This window comes from Heterocephalus glaber, unplaced genomic scaffold (assembly GCF_053883595.1).
Source record: "Heterocephalus glaber isolate CG9 unplaced genomic scaffold, H.glaber_assembly_v1.0 deba00001454, whole genome shotgun sequence".
NCBI lineage: Eukaryota > Metazoa > Chordata > Mammalia > Rodentia > Bathyergidae > Heterocephalus > Heterocephalus glaber.
The window spans coordinates 2,201,061-2,217,272 of NW_028258303.1; positions in this window are offsets into that span (position 1 = coordinate 2,201,061).

Below are 16,212 nucleotides of genomic sequence, written 5' to 3' on the forward strand. Positions count from 1 at the left end.
TTGGGAGGCAGGCAGAACCACTGAGCTAAATCCCGGCCCAATGGTTTGCAAATTCTTCTCCTGTGTTAATCACCACATATAATTAAGAAGTTCATGTTGAATCTAAAAGCAATGAATTGTAAACCTAATGGTTAACAATGTGAAAATATAAGGAAGATTACATGATTTTTATGTGTGTGAAAACTAAAAAAATTAAGTTCTTAGGAAGTTGAAGAAAAATTGTGAATAAGGAGGAGTAAGGAATGATTTTCTTAGACTGAAAATTTCTGAAATATGAGAAAACTTGAAGAATAAATGGAAAAAGAAAATGAACATTGATTTCTTTTGGTCTATATAAAATCTTGCCTTCATAAATTAAGAACATTTGATCAAATTATGATTTTTTTATAAAGACTGACTTTGACATAGATACCTAGCCTCGTTGTTACTATGAACTTGAATATATGCTTTAAATTTCTATCCAGTTTCAGATAATTTTAATTAATTTATTAGCTGGATTTTATTTTTTTAAATAATCTACTGAAATATAAAGTCATTTTAAGAGAGGAGACCACCCCTCTATATGGAAATGGGCAACTATGAGTTAACTGTGTTATTAGGCTATTATGGGTTAACTAGGTAACTGTGCTCTTTGTAGAATGTACCTGAGTGGCCATGACAACTTCTGTAATCTGTCACTAAAGGAGCATAATGGACTCAAAGTCCATCTAGAACTCTTTGATCTCCCCCCTCCACTGCTTTGCTTTGTGTAAATCCTGCGTGCTCTATTCCCAGGGAAACTTCAATGGAATTAAGCCTCCTAGATGTAAAAAGAGGTATTTAAGGAAGTTGAAACTTCCATTTGGGGCTCTTGAGACAGGAGTCACTGGCTGAAGCACTAGCATCATTAAAAGCCGCTTTTGCTCCTATCTTCTTGTTAAAGAGTTATCCGTGCTAGGGTCCTCTTTGTTTCCTGCTTCAATATAAAAGTTTTTCAATAAGGAATGCAAATAACATAATACAATATTTTAAGAGCCTGAGAACATAAATAAAATCTGTTTTGCATTTTTTTCTGATGAAATGATGCTGGGATTATATTTTCTTTTAGTTTCTTATTGTTTTTTGGAAAGAAATTTACAAGTATCTACCTTGTAAATACTACAAATTCTATCTTTCAGAAAAGAAACAAAAGTAGAAACAAAGAAATATATAAATGATTTCTACATGAAATGTAGAAAATTATCATTACTATTTCTTCTGAAGGTTTTTAATTAAAAATAAAACAATATTTCATAAGATTTTATTAGTAATATAAATTATGTATAAGTTCACATAAGTTACATGAACTTTGAACTTCAATTTGTTTATATTGTGTAGGATGGGGGTGAAAAATTATTTTAAGAAATATATTCTACCTACTTTTAAAAAATTCTAGTTCCTCACAAAAATATAAATTATTTATTTGCTCAAAAGTGTCAAAGTCTATATTACCTGCATAATTATAACAAGATAATTATAAATAACAATTACTTAGTTCAAACATTCATTACATAGTGGGCACTTTTCTAAGTGATAGGCACATTTTAAATCATTTACATTTTACTACAACTTTATGAAGTACTGTTAGGAAAAAAAAATCAAAGTGCAGTGAATTCGTGGCTCTTATCTACCATCATAGAGTACGTCAATGAATCTCCAACATATAGTTTAGCTCCAGAACTTATGCTCTTAACCACTTGCTATTTTTCTCCTTCAGGTGTGACAGTCATGATTTCATCATCTAGCAGGAGGAAACCCTTCTAGATCTCCTCTTGCATATTACCCTGCTATGTTTACTCAATTTCCTTGTATTCACATCTATTGTATTCCTGTGTCTGTGGTTGTTTATGTTTGTCTTTCCTTATGTAATGCCTGTGCCACTTTTTTTTTGGTACTGGGGATCGAACTCAGGACCTTGCGCTTGTGAGGCAGGCACCAGAACCACTGAGATAAATCCCCAGCCCTTTGTGCTACTTTTAATACCCCGGTCAAAAGTCACCTTCTCTAAGATTTCTTCCCAGGGACCCCTGTAGTACTACAATCAAAGTGGATGCAATTTCCTTTCTTATATTCCCTTATACTCTATTGATAAGCATACACCACTCATAGATCTCTTCCTGCATATTACTTTTTACTTTGTTTTGTGGTTGCATTTTCACATTTTGATATCCTTAGATGATCTTTCAGTGTTCTTTTATTTTGTTCAATTCTGTTATTGGTACATTTTAGGTATACAACACAATTATATTTCTCATTGGGAACTTGTACCTTTACATGATGCATCGTGGTTCTTATTTTTTCCCCATTCCTAGCCCTCCCTTCACCCCTCCACCCTTCCCTAATTACAAAGACTTTATTTCCATTTTTTCCATTTCTCATCATTTTTCCTTTCCCTTCTTTCCTTTCCCCTGCCTGCCCACTACCCCTACCCCTTTGGACCTTTTCTTCCTATTTCACATTATCGATTATTCATTCTAATCATTGGTACATTTTAGGTATACAATATAATGACATTTATCATTGGAAATTTGCAACTTTACATAATTTCTGTTGGTTCTTATTTTTCACCCTTGCCCAGCCCTCCCGTCAACCCCTCCATTCTGCCCTATTTACAAAGATTTTGTTCCTATTTTTCCATTTTCTCATGTTAATTCCATTCCCTTCTTTCCTTTCCCCTACCCCTCCCACTTCTTCCCCTTTGCCCCTTTTCTTCCTATTTCACATTACCTATTATACGTTTTAGTCCTTATTTACACTTTCAGTTTCTCACACCAGAGAAACTATTTGGTATTTACAAGTGTGTCCTATTTATTTCACTTAAGAGTATTGCCTCAATGTACATCCACTTAGCTATAAATGTCTCTAATTTCTCATTTTTTATGGCTGAGTAGTACTCCATTTTATAAAAAAAACCCCACATTTTCTTTATCCAGTCTCCAGTTGATGGGCATTTGGGCTGTTTAAAAAGTTTTAGCTATCACAAACTGTGCTGCTATGAACATGGGTGCACATATATCACTGTGGTATGATTCTTTTAATTCTTTTGGGAAGATCCCCAGCAGTGGAATAGCAGGGTCAAATGGGACTTCCAGTCCTAGTTCTTTGAGGTATCTCCATACTGATTTCCACAGTGCTTGCACCAGTCTACACTCCCACCAGCAGTGGAGCAGGGTTCCTCTTTCCCCACAGCCCCGCCAGCATTTGATATTGGTTGATTTCATGATAGCAGCCATTCTTTCTGGAGTGAGGTGGAATCTCAGTGTTGTTTTCATTTGCATCTCTCGAATGACCAGTGATGTTGAACATTTTTTCATGTATTTATTTGCTACTTCTACTTCTTTGTCTGAGAAATGTCTGTTCATTTCAGATGCCCATTTTTGGATTGGGTCTTTAAATTTGGGAGGTCTGATCTTTTTAAGTTCTTTATAGATTTGAGATAGTAGACCTTTGTCTGAGGAAAAGCAGGTGAAGATTTTTTCCCACAATGTGGGTTCTCTCTTCACACTGCTGGTGGTTTCTCTTGCTGTGCAGAAGCTTTTTAATAAGAAGAGATCCCACTTGTTAATTGTTTGTGCTAGTTCACGGGCAACTGAGGAAAGTATTCTAGACTTAATAACCAAATTCAGTCAAGTAGCTGGTTACAAGGTCAACACACAAAAATCAATAGCTTTCCTCTACACAAATGACAGACTCACTGAAAGAGAAGTAGAGCAAATAATTCCTTTCACAATAGCATCCAAAAAACTGAAATACCTAGGAATCAATCTAACAAAAGAAATCAAAGACCTCTTCTCTGAAAACTATGGCACTCTGAAAAGTGAGATTGAAGATGATATCAGAAAATGGACAGACATCCCCTGCTCCTGGGTAGGAAGGATTAATATAGTGAAAATGGCCATACCTCCAAAACCACAATATAGATTCAATGCAATTCCAATTGACATCCCAGCAGCATACTTCACGGATCTTGAGAAAACAATCCAAAACTTCATTTGGAACAAGAATAGACCCAGAATAGCAAAAGCAATTCTAGGTAACAGAGACATGGCAGAGGGTATCAAAATCCCCAACCTGCAACTATACTCCAAACTACTGTGATAAAAACAGCATGGTACTGCCAAAGAAACAGACCTGAGGACCAGTGGAACAGATTAGAAGATGCAGAAACAATGCCAGGTACATTCAGCCATCGCATCTTCGATAAAGGAGCCAAACACCCTCACTGGAGGAAAGATAGCCTCTCTAATAAATGGTGCTGGAAAAATTGGGTTTCAACTTGCCAAAGATTAAAACTAGACCTATATCTCTTGCCATGCATTAAACTAAAATTGAAATGGATTAAATATCTAAATATTAAAATAGAAAAGCTGAACCATTTGGAACAGAGGTTAGGTAGAACTCTTGAATACATTGGTGTAGGATTTTTCAGTGTTTGATGATAGGGATTGCTTTCTTGAATAGACAAGTGATTTAAATGGAAAAAGAGATAAAAAATATTGAAGTGAATCAATCTAATGGAAGTAATTAAAGTGCCCACGTTCAGGCATTCATTACCTGATTTTTTTCTGCTGACCACTGACACTATTTTATACATAAATTTGAGGTACCTGTTAAGAACACATTCACTTCTGAAGTGAATGACACATTTTTTACCTAGTAAGATTCTGAGTCAAAAACATGAAAATAAGATATAAGTTAATCCTTTAAAAAACTTGAGAAAAATTTATAGCAAACTGTGATTTTCAAGTTTGAATAGGACATCCAAACTTCAATTTTCTAATTATATTTCTATCTACTTGATCATAGAAGGTATATGTCTTACACTCTTACAATAATTCATAGTACATACCCGTAGAATATGATTAATATATTCCAGACAAATGAAAAAACAAATGTATAAATGATAACAAAAACTTCAAGAAATAATTTTAGCATATGCATTTGCTTAAACTTTGAATCTAGATTAAATGAGTATTTTGGATAATGTCAAGAATATTTACTGTTACTAAAAGAATTTTGGCTCTTTTGTGGATCAAAGTTGTTATTAATCAAAATAGATGACAATGATGGTCAAGAATAACACACTAAACAGGTAGATAAATATATCAAGAGAACCTGATGTGTTTTACCTATCTGTGCTTGCTTCTGATTCTTCAGGGAATTTACATTCACTTTTATCTCAAGGAACCCATTTAACCCATTATATTTAGAAACCCATTCAAACTGGAAAGATAATGCAATTTCAAGGAAAAATTGAAGCTCATGCAAAAATTAACCATAATTCATACAGGGAAACAAAACAAAAAGTACAACTGGCAGGAAATATAGCCAACAGAATCATTAGTTAAGCATGGGCAAACATAAACATTACTGAGAATTACACATATCTAAAATATAAACTTGAAAAAAATGTCAAGAATAAATAGCAAGAATATTTTACATGAGAAAAATTGTATCTCCAAAATGAAAATAATGTATTAATGAAAGAAAATTTAATAAGTTTGCTATGACATCAGCAAAGACACAAAGAGAGAATTACTAAACAGAAAACAGGTCACCAAAAATATTGAGAGTACAATACAGAAAAGCAAAGTAATATAAAATGTATGAAAGTTAATAAGCAAACTGGAGGAATAAAAATATGCTATACACAGGAACCTAATAACCTTAATAAATGTAAATATTATGTATCATAAATGTGAGATAAGATTAATAATATCAACAAGAATTAAAATGAGGAATCAGGATTTAGACAAGGAGGAACAGAGGTGGAAGGGAAGGGGAAGGGGATTTAAAACAAAGAGCCAAACTGTGGTATGTATAAGTACCCACTCCCCAACATGATTCTATACTGCATGTACTGCAAACATGTATTGATGATAAAAGAAGGTATATTTTAGTTTGGATACATCTGAAAATAAAAGCTTAATAACAGGTCAAAGTTATACTAGGAAACAGGAATACAAACTGGAATGGAAGAGAAAAGACAATTGTGGCTTATTATCTGTAGCTATCATAGTTATAGAGTTGCAAAGGGAAAGAGAGAATAGAAAAATTCTATACTTAATGTATCATCAATAGAAGTCAGTGGGCACCAAAAAAGGAAAAACCCAGAAAACATTTGAAAAGCAGGTAGAGAAAAAAGAATAAAGAATAGCTTAGAAAATTCCAGTGTGATTTATCAACAAGAATAGAAGCTAAAAACAGTGAAACATTTATTTAATATGTTTATTTTATCTGTTAAATTAGAATTACATAGTAAAATATGTTTTGAGATTATGAATAAAATAAAACCACATTTTGTTAAAAACTAAGTGACTTCCCACAATCAAAATAACAAAAGGAAATAAGGTGTGGCATCAAACAAAATATATGTCATAGTTAGGAGTAAGAATGCCACTACATATTTTTTTTTAAAATGTTCAAATTCAGTTTACCTAAAAGTAAAATATTTAAAGCAAAAATCAAAATAAATACAAATAATAAAAGATAATTTCCATTTTTTCCCATTGTTTAACTATTGCAGGTCAAGCATTCAACTAAAGAGTTTGGAAAAATCAGTACCACAATTAACAGGTGTGAGCTAATGGTCTAATTCAGTGAGTACACTTGAAATACACTACACAGTCCATATTCACCTCAAATATTCTCAGAACTTTTGTAAAGCTCAACCCTAACAGATCCATATAAGTCTTCATGCCACGAAGTCAAGGTTTAAATGAGTAGAAAAGAGAATTAGACAAATTCTATTTATTTGGAATTAAGAAACACATTTAGTATTTTCAGTGATTTTTATTCTAGCCATTTTCTCATGTAGTAGTATTATATTGTATTTTTTTTTATAAACATTTTCCCTATGACTTAGGTGTTGACCATTTTCTTATGGTTATTTTCAAATTTTTCCCTCTGTATGAAATACTTGTTTGTATGTTGACTTGTTTCTCTCTCTTGCTCGCTCTCACTCTCTTTGTGGTAGTGAGAATTAAACCCAGAGCCTTCACACTCCAAGACTTTATTTTGAAGCACTTACTGAGTTGCTAAGTTGCCCAAGTGGGACTTGAATTTGTGATCCTCCTACCTCAGCTTTCCAACTCTTTTTTGATTGGATTGTAGGGTATCTTTTATTTTTTCACATCTACATATCTCAGAATATATATATATATATATATATATATATATATATATATCAGGGAAATATATGATAACTTCTTTATTTCTGTGACCTTCTCTTTACAATTTAATGCATATTTTAAGAACAATCCTTCATTTTACCATTGTCTAATTTGTCAGTTTAACCAGAGAGTATTTTTTTTTGTTGTAATAAAGCTTTTCTTGTTCTAATGTCATGGAAGTGTTTCCTATGATTTTCTTGTCTAAAATCCTTGTTTTTTCCTCCAATGATACTGACATGTGTAATCTATGTGAAGTTTATTTTTAAGATGTCAGATAGAGGAAGTTCAAAATGTACCCTTTTCCACACTCATATCCAATTGATCCAACACCACCTGTTGAAAAGATCATCCTTAAAACAGGGCTCTTCTGTTTCACATCTGTCAAAAATCAGGATACTACACATGCATGGATCTACTTCTAAATTCTGTACATATCTCTAACACTCCACAGCTGGTTAGACAGTAAATTGATACAATCACATCAGAAAGATGGTTAAAAATGGTTAAATTTTAACATATGCATATACAGGATCCAGCAGTTCTATTCCAAGGTATACTCTAGCTTAAAGCTGCAATCTGTTGCTTGCTTCAAGGACTCCCTGACTGTGCGCACTGCACTACTTGCTTTAACTTTTGTCTAGCTAATACCACTTTCTGGAAACCATTCCCAACTTGAGTGTTCAAAAGACATCCCCATTTTACTCAACCCCTATGTTCCATATGGACCAGATACATTCAGATTACCCAACAAGAACACTTTCCACATAGCACAAGGTACTCACTCTACTTATGACCTTCTTTAAAGGAATGGCTTCTGGGGTCTTGTTCTGCTCTCATCCTGCCTCCTGTAACCAAACATCACCTTTTTAGATAGTCTCTTTGTTTCTCTAGACATTTGTGCCTCCCATTTCTGGCCTGTGTGAATGATTAACCCTTAGCTTTGTATGTCTCACTATAGTTTCCACAGCTTTGTTGTAGTTCTTCTCAAAGATCTCATAAGGAGTCATTTACAAAATATGTATATTTAAAATAAATGTGTACATCTGCTCACAAAAAGGGATGCACCAGAATGTTCAGAGGTTACCTAATGCTCAGTTATGCTGTAATGAATAATTATATAATGAAGTATATAAAATAATAAAGATGAATCAACTACAGCTATGCATTTTAGCATGGATGATTTTCTCAAATACAAAGTAGAAGAAAAATAGCCAGCAAAAGGGATGGGGTAGAGGTCTTGTAAAATAAAGGTTACACAATGGATAGAACCCACCTGCAGGGGTAAAAATAAGGATATTTGCTAACCATTGGTTGGCATAGTATCTTAAAAGTGGAGAAAGTCTAATGCTCCACTATTTTAACTGTATGCTAGTTACACTGGTATTTTTAGTTAGTGATTGTCTATTGAAATATATATCCATTTATATGAATGCTATCTGTTAATAAATTTGAAAAATAAAAAATATTTAAACATTTTATAATAAAATAATAAAATTTTTAAAATATTTAGAACAGAAATAAAATGTACAGAATAAAGCAAAGCTTTCTTTTTTTTTTTTTTTTTGGTACTGGGGATCAAACTCGGTTCCTTGCGCTTGTGAGGCAGGTGGCGGAACCACTGAGCTAAATCCTTAGCCCTAGCAAAGCTTTCTTTAGAATAAATCTTACAAGTAGTGATACATTTCTGTATTTGAAAGAAAAAGTATTGAAATTTACAAAATGTAAAGAAAACCAGAAGAAAGAAAAACAGGACATAAAAGAATGAATTTAAATAACTAATAGTTTCTTAAAAATGAATAAAATTGGTAAATGTGCAAAAGACAAGCAAATGGAACAGAAATTAGATACAAATAAAAACAATTTTTGGAATGAAAATACATAAACATGGCAGATATTCAAAAGATAATGAAAATGGGCCGGGGATTTAGCTCAGTGGCTCCGGTGCCTACTTTGTAAGCGCAAGGTCCCGAGTTCGATCCCTGGTACCAAAAAAAAAAAAAAAAAGATAATGAAAAGATATAATAATCTTGATGATAAATTTGAAAAGCTAGACTAAATAAAAAAGGGTAGGGGGGGTTATTTTGTAAAACGAGATCCAATTCAACCAGGAACAAATTAATTATGCAGAAACAGTAGTAGACTCCAGATTGAGATCAAGAGCTACATAGGGAAGAAATAATGAGAAGTGAGATGGAAAACGTGGAATTAATTGAGAGTCCGTCTGGTGAACATTCATAAAAGCTGTCACCCCACTCTGCTTTTTTTACTCATCCTCATGCACTTAGCTTCCAATCCCAAACAAAAAACAACCAAGCAACCAACCACAAAGTGAAAACAGTCCAGCAAGTCAACAGTAAATAAGAAATTGAGATAACAATTTAAAAGAAGCAAATCTGTGACTCTGAAAGGCTGAAGAAGGAAGATCACAAGTTTATGTCCAGCCAGGACAGTTTGGCAATTTGGGGAAACTTTGTATCAAAAAATTAATTAATTAATTAAAAGGGCTGGAGATGTATGAACTCAATACAGAGGCCCTAGGTTCAATATCCAGTACTTATAAAAAAAGAAAGAATATTTAAGGTGCATTTGTTTCTCAGACAAGTCCCTTCTTAATCAAGGCCTACTAACAGCCAAGCCATGTTCTCTGACATGGAATCACTTGCAAACATCCCGCATTATGGAGAAAATTTGCTGAAAATAGGTTTACATAAATAGAGGTGTGAGAAATCTAGACACATAGGAGCAAAGAAAACCATAATAGACAGAAGAAATAAAATAAATGTGTAAAACTCAGAAGTAGGAAGAAAAATGGAATCTTGAATCAGAGAAAGCAATATAAACAAACATTACTACTGACTCTGGAGAAAAGAGATATTTGTCTCAGGTATTTTGCTATAATGAACAAAAGCTAGCTAATACATTCAATAATTATTAAGTCCTCATTCTACAGGGCTACTTTTATTCATGCAATAATTTGGAGCACAAGTCTTACAGTCACCCTTCCTTCCTTTCTTTCTTTATATTTCCCATCTGATTTCAGAAAGTCTTACTATTTCTCCCTTAAAAATATGTCCAGAGCTCAACATCTTCCACAAGCTCCAGAATTACAACCTTACCATAGATAGCACTATCTGTCAAATAACCTATTAAACACCACTCTAGCTTATCCTTGCTTCTATGGCTTTCCTAGTACTCTTTCCTTTTCCATTACCAGTGTAAACTTGTATAGGTATTATGGAAAACACTATGGAATTCTTCAAAGAACTAGAAATAGAAATAACCCGCGGTCCAGTAGTCCCACTAGTGGGTATATGTTCAAAGGAATTGAGAGGAAAATATCCTTTCTATTTAAACAAAAATTATCATTCCTAAGAAATAATATCATTTATGCAAGCAAACTACTATAATAAAACAGGAAAATGTTTTTACATATAATTATGAATATTGTCTTAGTTATGTGCTATGTTTGTCACATTCATGGTACTATAATTTGACATTTTAAATTTTTTCATGAAAAGTGAATGTTTTAGAAAGACTAAAAACCATTTAGGAATTTTTTGAAAATTCATACAATGGTTGAACACCCCCACACCCATGCCTGCACATCTCACATTCATCCAAACTCACATTCACACAAGCTCCTCTCCAGCCTTTGGTGTGACAGTGACACACAGAACAATTTCAGAATTGTTATGGCCCAGTGATTATAGGGCTGTTTTAATTCTTTACTTCATTTCTTCCCCCAACATACTTTCCTTCTTCAGGTAACACTGACTCTCCTGTCTTATTTCTGTCCCTCTTTTGTAAATTGTATGTTTGGGATCAGATAATCTTTTTAATTTTTGTTTCTTCACATCCAGAGCTAAGTATCATAAGAACCACATCAAGAGGTAGACTTGAAGTAGATAAAAATATTCTGTGTGTTGAATATATCATAATTGGATGATATTTTGAATATCTCAAAAGCAGATGATTATAAAGAGTTGTCTATGGAGTGGACTATGGGATATTGTTTACAAGAATAATTTCTTGCTATAACCATGCCCTCTTTGAAATATGACATTTAGGTCATGTATCAAGAAGTGGCATCTGTTTCTCTACCCCATAAACTTAAGCTTTCCTTCTAATTTGTACTGGCCAACTAAATGCCATAGAAAGCATATTGTGTGAACTCCAAACCTTGCTTGCCTTCTGTTCCTTCTCTCTGACTCTGAAACTATCCTATGAACAAAATCAGCTAATAAGATAGATGACGTGAATCATGTGCCCTAGCTTTTCTGACTGCTACCTCTGATAACTAGTCTTCATACTTATGAATGAGGTAATAAGACAAGAGCCAGGCCCCAGCGAAAACTGACAGCAGACCTCAAGTATATGTGCAAGCCACGTAAAGCAGTCTACCAGAGTATCCCCCTTGACTTAGAGACTAATGAATAATAATAAATTGTTGTTTTAAAAACTCAATACTTTGGGAATTTTTGTAATATAATGCTACTTAATTGATATAATAGTTGAATAATAATTGCAATGCTATTCACAATGGTGGAGAATCAGAAAATTGGTAATAAAAATATTTATAGTTGAACATAACTTATGGAAATAGAGGGAGAATACTATACAGAATTGTAGTAAATAAAAATTGGATCCATTTCTAAGATGGTGAGTGACACTTAACAAATATGATTCAGAATTCTATAATTTCTTTGTCCAATTTTTTCTTATGCAACACAATTTCATTATTCAAATGGAAGGATGAATTGTGATTCATTATTGAATAATGGCTGGATAAGTGATGCTAAGTAATAATTAAGCATTATTTTTGTAACTATAATATTTTCCCCCCACTCCCAATTACTCTTCAAGTAACAAGAGCCTACCATAGGCTTTGCTTTCCCATAATATGTTCTCTCATCTCAAATTAATTCTCAATAAGCACTTTTGATTACACATAGATACATTGAGTCATATTAGTTTGAATTATGCGAGGTAGAAGCCTCAAATATTCCAAATACAATATTGCTATATGACTAGGTGCAAACTAGGTGAGCAAGTAAGCTAATTTTACCAACTGAATGGAAATATATTAGGAGAAAGGAATGCAAAAAATATATTCTGTGGAAATTCAAATAAATTTTAGTGTGTGTGTGTGTGTATAAGGAAAAATAGAGAAGAATAGTCAAGAGATGTTTTCTATTCAGGACTGTATAATGCATGAATAGGTCCCTGAGAACCATTAGAGTCAAATTGTCTGTAGTGAGTAAAAGCTTATACAAACAGAAATGATAGCATTTTGAAAAGGACCAACAGAACAGGAAAATGCTAGATTTGCATAATAAAAGAGCCGTACCTTGCTGAGCTTTGAGCAGGATAGAAGAAATATATTTACATGAAAAATTGAAAGACACTGTCAATAAGAGTAAAGTGATGTAAAAAACTGGAATAATTATCTGGATAATTTAGGCCAAAATGCTAATGAGGTGAGAGAATTTGTTTTTACAATTTGATTTACCTAGGTTAGCTGTGTACATTTATTAAATTAACTGGACAATTATTCAAGTCTCCATTTATTCAAGCTTGAATAGACTTTAGTATTGATTCCTTATTAAAGGCTTCAGTAGAAGAGAATCTTGTTGCATTATAGACATTTCCATATTGGTTACAAATAATATTCATTTATAATCTCTCTATATGCTTAATTACAGCTTAAGAACTTGGGACATTATACTTAAATACTTGTACACCACTCTTAAAATAGGTCATTAAATGTCAATTTCAAATTTAGACTTATATTAAACCACTATCTTAAGTAGAAAGCAAAGTAAGCTGCACATAAATGGCTAAAGCCATCAGATAGCTTTGTAAATCTCATAAATCCTTGAAAAAAATCACTAGGCCTCTGTTCATTGCAGTAATGATTTGACTTTAGCATTGTGAATCAATTCATTATAAAACATCATTCATTGGTTAATTTTAGCTTTCTACACAATCCAAATACTGAAAGTTTTTTATTTGAAATGGTTATTTAGTAGTAAATGGAATATAATAATGTATGACTTCTCCAGATGCGTGTAAAAAGAGAATTAAGCAGAAAACTATATTATTTGAAAAGAACAACTTAATATGTGACAATTTCAGGCATTTGTACCACAAATAGTAATGAAGTATATATTTCATTTGAAATATTAATGCACTGAAACTGGAAGTTAGACTTTTAAATCAAATTTAGTTTAGTCAGATTGCTCAAAATTCCTTTAGAGCCTGTTTGGACAATGAAGAAAATAAATGCATTCCCAGATTGTACGAGTTGACAGATTTTGCAAAATAAGTGCATCTTTGGAAAGATCATCTCTAAAGAGCTCTCAACTAAGGTTTGGTCTACATAACTTATTATTATAAGATGCTTAAGTTGGAAAAACCTATCACATACTTATGAGATCAGTAACCCGTACAGCATGGTTTTTCAACTTTGGCAATATTAACATTTAGAGCCAGCCAATTCTTTGTCATAGTGGGTATGTCCTGCGCATCTAGGATATTTAGCAGTAGCATGGCTGATTCCTCTCCACTAAATGCTAGCAGCACCCTCCTCAACAAATAAAGGTGTCTCTGGATATTGAAAAACATCCACCCCCTAGGAGATAAAATTGCCCCAAGTAATAATCAGAGCCACACTGTGCTGCTCTCAATTCAGCTGTGCTCAACTACCCAGTCTCTTTCCATCAAGTACAGTGTTAAGTGCTCCAATCAAACAAGAGCATGTTGCTCTCAGAGGTCACAACGTTGCAGCTTTGTCCAATCTAGAAGATAGATCTAGAGACTGAGATGGAAAATGTGGATAACAGTGACTTTGCAATGAAAAATCTAACTTGAAAGTCTCATAGAGAAAGCAGAGCCAATTAGCCTTTTAATCATCTTAATCTCTGCAGAGACCTCTCAAAGAAAACAATGGAGCCTGCCTTGGTTTCTGGGTTTACAGCCATTCTGGGAAAGAACCTCTCCTACCGGGAGAATTCTGGTCAAACTGGAAATATTGCATTCATTCAGGCAAATAGAGTGCCTCCTTGCCCATGCTTGAATTTCTCCTTCAGGATCAAAATCCTGAGCTGCACAGTCCTGGAAAAGAAATTACCAGAGCCCTGCACTAAATTGGAATAGAGCCATTAGGGATGCCTGATTTCCTTGAGTTCCTGTCATTCCTTGCTAGAGCTGTTGCTTTTTCCAGTAACAAGTTTGTGAAAACACTCACTGTTTTAAGTGTTGGAGTTATAGCTGGACTGAAAGCCACCATTTGTTTTCCTGAAGCCTCTGAATATAAATACTTTTTTTGGAAAATATCTTACTGTGAAGCAGATTAAAAAAAAATTATATGCTTTGCTTTAACAGCTTTTGTTGTTAAAATGCTTGGTAAAAATGGTTTGTAGTATAAAAACTATCTTTTTCTTACTTAAATTGTCTACATTAAATGATACTAATAAAGATATTTTTCTCTTCTGAGTAGGAGATGATTTTTAAGGTGACTGACTTATGGAGAAAAATAAACTCCATCTCAGAAAATCTTTCATAATCTCAGTGCTACTGACATTTTGGGCCAGATAACTGGTAGGGGAGGGCAGTGGGATGTGTAGCAGCATCTCTGGGATCTACCCTCTAGATGCTAGTTGCACAACATCTTCATTCCTTCTCAATTTACTCCATAACAATTATCTTACCCAGTGTGGTATATTTGCTACAATTTATGAGCTTATATTGACAGCAAGTATTAACTAAAGTTCATTGTTTATATTCTGTTTTAATTTTGTGTTGTACATTCTGTGGATTTTGAGAAATATACATATAATGTAATATTATTTACTATTAAAGTACCTTAAACACAAGAGATTCATTGCTCTAGAAATCCCCCATTCTCTCCCTATTCATCCAACCTCATCTCTCTCAATCTCTGGCAATCACTGATTTTTTAAAAAAAATTTTCACCATAGTTTTGCCTTTTCCTGAAATGTTATGTACTTTGAGTCATGCAGTATGTATCCTCTTCAAATTGGATTCTTCCAGTTAACAATATGTATTTCAAATTGCTTTATTTCTTTTTGTGGTTAGATAACATCTATTTTTTATTATGGAATAGTTCTTCATATGGGTGCACCTCAGATCCATCTTGTCTTCCATTCACTCAATGAAAGACTTCTTGGTAGCTCCCTAGTCTTAGCCATTGTGAATAAAGCTGCCATGAATGTCCACATGTAGATTTTGTACGAGTAAGTTTTCAGATCACATGGGTAAATATCAAAGAGTATAACTGCTGAATCATATGTGCAGTTTATGCATAATTTTGTAAGAAATCATCAATGTGTTGTGAGACCAAAGTGACTCCATTTTGCTTATGTGAAACCAGAATGACTCCATTTTGCTCAAAATGGAGTAGTCTCCTTTGTCCTCTCACATTAATGATTAAAATGTGCTTGATCTAGGACAAAAGATACAATCTGTAACAAACCAAAGTTCCTAAGTTAATTACTCAGCCATCGGTTTACCCAGGTAATGAACATCCTGGGCCCACTATCTGTAGGAACAGTCTGTCAATGTGCTGACTGTCAGTGCTGGGTGGTCGTGACCATTAGTCAACGTGTCTGCTGACCATCAATACGTGACAGTTGCCCAACTAACCTTTGTCCTTCTTTTCTTTTGTAAAACGTATACATAATCACCCCTTACCCCTGATGAGTTCAGCCAATCAGAAATGTACACTTCATGCTCGCTAAATGTTAACCAATCATGTAACTGCTAAGTGAAAAATCTCCAAACCTTGCTGTAACCTCTATAAAATCCCCGCTAATTTGGAACTCGGGGCTCTCAATCTCGATCCGCTGTGTCGGTGACAATTGAGAGTCCCTGCTTAAGCATGAATAAACGAAGCTCGTGTGCTTACATCGGAAAGGGCCTCCTGGTGGTCTCTGGGACTTCGCAATCTGGGCACAACAGTGTCTTCCAAAGTAGCTGCACAATATTGCACTCCCAATTCCGA